The sequence below is a fragment of the Phyllobates terribilis genome, unplaced genomic scaffold, assembly GCF_046119375.1.
Source record: "Phyllobates terribilis strain yellow unplaced genomic scaffold, ASM4611937v1 Scaffold_7__3_contigs__length_470593459, whole genome shotgun sequence".
Lineage (NCBI taxonomy): Eukaryota > Metazoa > Chordata > Amphibia > Anura > Dendrobatidae > Phyllobates > Phyllobates terribilis.
In genome coordinates this window covers 417,128,778-417,133,349 of record NW_027362767.1, presented here as the reverse complement: position 1 = coordinate 417,133,349, position 4,572 = coordinate 417,128,778, and positions in this window count along the sequence as shown.

Genomic DNA, 4,572 nt, shown 5'->3' with positions numbered 1-4,572 from the left:
TGCTGCAGAATCAAAGCTGCCGCTGCTGGCACCGTCTGAGCGAGCACAGTTCCAATTAGCAGTGCAGCTTCAAACTGTCAGTCATCAGGAATGCACCATCCTTGGAAATCTGGAGGACAGAAGACTGAGGAGCGGTGCACAGCTTACGACAGAAGACAGATATAACCTAGTCTAGTAGTATTTTTATCCCAATTAACCTCCAAAAATAGTGGCAAATATAAATGTAAGATAAGCAGCAAAAAAATTCTAGATAAATGGCAAAAAAGAATTACAGTAATAGGCAGCAATATTGGATATTACTATAGTAATTGCACTGACAGGAAAGTTGAAAATCAATGCTGTGTTGCCCACACACTTTTTCACACAGACTAAATGAGAATGCTGTATAAAAGCTTCTATTTTATACCAAAAATATAGCAAAATACACAAATGCAAAAATTGATTGCTGTGCAAGAGTAGACTGAGTGAAGGAATTGCAGCACTGTAGCAGAATGAAAGCAGCAAGGCACAATCTGTCCCACCCCATCTGTCCCACCCTATCTGTCCTACCCTCCCTAAAGGTAATATACAGTGACTCTCCTATCTCTATCCCTATCATTAACATTTACTTTTGTAACGCCGGCACCTCTGCCTTCTGCCTCCCACCTCCAGCAGAGACGCCGACTCTCTCAGCGCCATGGCCCTTCGCCGGAATGTCCCTCTCCTCCTTCCTCTTCCTGCTCGGATGCTGCCCGGGTGCGCGCAAGGAGCCTAGATTCCTGGGCATTGTGCTTAGGGCACGCGCACACTCCATTCTCTTGAATGGGCCGCGTTCTGTTCTAACGTGTCCCCAGCCAATGGCTGGAGGAGACTAACTATTTAAGCGACGCCCTACAACATGGAAGTGCCTGAGCAACGTTGTAACTTTGTTCTTAACAATCTTGTTAGTTCTTAGGTCCCAGTACATGTTTTCCTATATATCTGCTTGTCTATCAGCCATGCCGGCCTACCCGTCTATCAGCCGTGCCCGCCTGCCTGTCTATCAGCCATGGCCAACTGCCTGACTATCAGCCGTGCCCACCTGCCTATCAATCGGCCGTGCCCACCTGCCTAGCAGCCGTGCCCACCTGCCTGTCTATCAGCGTGCCTAACTGCCTGTCTGTCAGCCGTGCCCAACTGCCTGTCCATCAGTTGTGTCCGCCTGCCTGTCCATCAGCCATGCCTGCCCGCCTGCCTGTCCATCAGCGTGCATAACTGACAGCTACGCCTGCATCCGCATCTACTCAGGCTATGACAACCATGGATGTGCCTTGGCAGTCTGTCAGTTATGCACTCTGTGTTGGACCTCATCTGTCTGCCCCTCCACGCTATGGTGGGGACCCTGCTCTATGCTGTGGGTTTATTAACTGGAGTATGCTACACTTCGAGCTCTTGGCCCATCAATTCATTTCAGATCGGGGCAAAGTGGCCTTCATTATGTCCCATCTCATCGGCAAAGCTCTGGCGTGGTTCAATCCCCTATGGGAGCGAGGGGATCACCTGATGTCGAGCCTCCAGTCTTTGTTAGAGGCCTCCAGTAAGGTCTTTGATGAGACCGGCGCCACTTCTTCTACTGCTTCATCTCTGCTCATGTTACGCCAGGGTAACATCACAGTGGACCAGTATGCTGTTCGCTTTCATACCCTGTTGTCTGAACTCGCTTGGAATAATGAGGCGCTGGTGGCTACCTTCTGGGTGGGTCTCTCTAGGCAATTCAAGGATGAGCTGGCCAGGCAGGAAATTCCCACCTCATTGGACAACCTGGTATCCCTGGCAACATGGAAAGATATCAGGTTTCAGGAGCGATCCAAAGAGGTGACCCTCAAAAGAAGATCTGTGCGCCTAGCCACTCCTTCCAAAGGCCGGTCACCAAGAAAACCCCTGCTGCGGTTCCACTTCTTCAGTCTATGCAGAGTGACCAGGTGAAATTGGTTAAGCGTCGTCAGGAGGTTTATCGCGCAGAAGGAATATGCTTCTATTGTGGCAATCCTGAACACCTAATCCAATCCTGCCCTGAGAAACGGGAAACTGGAATGCCTAGGGCCTAGGGGAGAGGCTACCTTGGGCAAGATTCACTCCTCTCCATTGCTGACTCTGACAGTATCGGTCTCCTGCGGCAACATTCGTTTAGTCGAGTCGGCCTAATCCCGGATCCGTAGGCATGCTCATCCAACAGGACCATCGAGAAGTATAAAATTCCAATCCAACGTCTTCAGGATCCATTGGTAGTTTCATCGGTGGATGAAAAGACCCTTTCTGAGACTATCCAGTTCATTACCGATCCCGTGGAACTTCGGGTAAGGATGCTAGACTCTGAAAAAATTCCCCTCTACGTGATGTCTGGTCTGTCTCACCCTCTGCTATTGGGTTTACCTTGCTGTGGAGACACGAGCCCGTCTTGAACTGGAGATCTGGAAAAGTTCTTTATTGTGGACAGGATTCCCACGAGACCTGTATGGTCCCCATTCGTCCAGCTCATCCACCGGCTTCTCCATCTAACCTCTCTGGCTTGCCAGGACTGTATTTGGCATATGCCAACGTCTCTGACAAGAAGGAGGCTGAGACCTTACCACCTCATAGGCTGTATGATTGTCCCATTGATCTCCTTTCAGGCGCATCACCTCCACCAGGTCGAATCTACCCCATGTCTTAGGCTGAGACCCGAGCCATGTCAGAGTATATCAAAGAGAATCTGGCTAGGGGATTTATCCAGAAATCTGGCTGGAGCAGGATTCTTCTTTGTAAAGAAGAAGGATGGTTCACTTTGACCCTGTATCGACTATAGGGGACTAAATCAAACAACAATTAAAAATAAATATCCTCTTCCTCTCATCTCCGAGCTGTTCAATTGCCTTAAAGGTTCCAGAGTCTGTTAAAGGGACCATGCTCCATTCTAAGGTGTCCCCAGCCAATGATTGGAGGACACTGACCATTTCAGGCACGCCCTCCAACATGGAGGTGCCTGAGCAACGTTGTAAGTTTGTTCTTAACACTCTTGTTAGTTCTCAGGTCCCAGTGCATGTCATCCTATATACCTGCATGTCTATCAGACGTGCCCGCCTGCCTGTTTATCAGCCGTGCCCGCCTGCCTGTCTATCAATTGTGCCTGCCTATTTATCAGACGTGCCCGACTGCCTATCAGCCATGCCCGCCTGCCTATCTATTTGTCGTGCCCATCTGCCTGTTTATCAGCCGTGCCTGCCTGTTCCTGCCTCCTGTCCCTTGGGAGTCAGCTGCCATCCATCCGAGGTCAGTCCCGGAGTAGCACCTGGTCCGCCTGCCTCGTCTCTCCTCGGATCAACAAGCCGCCGTACATCTGATGTCAGACTTGGTTAGGTCCCTAGTTACGCCCATTCTGGCTCTCCTTGGTCCCCGGCACAGTGGCTCCACCACCCAGACCGTTGCAATTTTCTTCTCCTCACACACTAAATCTGGGGCTGCACAGTGCCTACGGTTGCAACACAAGTCACATGGACAAAGATTGCTGTATGCCGCTCCTTCTTGCAGCATAATGCAGGTGAATGATGTCACACTGTGACCCACAAGGCAACGAGACAAGCAAATAGCAAAGGATCCAGCGGGTTCTAACTTTTGGCGACTTGCTTATTGCAGTATCTTGTGGGTTGAAACCTTGCCCTATTCACTTGCACTATGCTGTGATTTAGCAACATCATACAGTGATATTTTAGCACTCTGACCTGTGGCCAAAATAACCTTGTAGTCCCAGCCTAATCTTCTCTGGTGTCACACACTATTCATCTGGGAATGCCCTAAATTAGCAAAAGATAAAATCAGTTGGAGCATATCCCAGTTTGGAGGATCAGCGTGCTTTTCATTACAAAGACACTCGATTTATTTCAATGGGCACAATTTTCTTTCCCCTGTGATGGTGCTGTAAAGAAATTGAATACGTGCCGTTGGGATTCTCTGCATCCGACAACTTACTGTGTGATCTCGATCACACGATCTCGAAGAAAGGTGAGTTGCTTAAAAAAAAAAAAAAACATTGTGGAAAACATCTTTGAAAACAAATTATTATTGTCAAGTGTTTTTCCTTCTAGCATCATCACATATAATGATGTGGCACCCCAGGGATCTGGTTTCCACAGTAACAGCAATGTTATGTCTGAGAGCAGGTGGGAGGTCTCTTGGTCAGGAATCCTATGCATGCCACACCTCCTGCCCAGTTATGGGAGGGGAAGAACTTCCCCTATATAAACCTAGGGCTGAGGCAGGGTTAGTGAGTAGAGAAGAAGTAGAGACAGAGAAAAGAAGCAAATATAGGAACAGAACATCAGGAGCTCTGTGGGAGCAGTGCTATAAGGAGTCAGGGGCTGGCAGCTGCAGAGCTCGCCCTGACTGAGAAGATTTCTTACCGGACCCGGAGTCCGAGGCTGTGGGGACTAACTCCTACCCAGCAGCAGAATCCGTCAGGCAGGGGATTCCAGGTCCTCTGGCCAAGAAACCCGAAGGCACGGTCACACGCATGGGACCAGCACCGCCGTCGTGGAGCGGAAGCTACTAGAAGGCCCCGAGTCACCGGCCATACGGGTG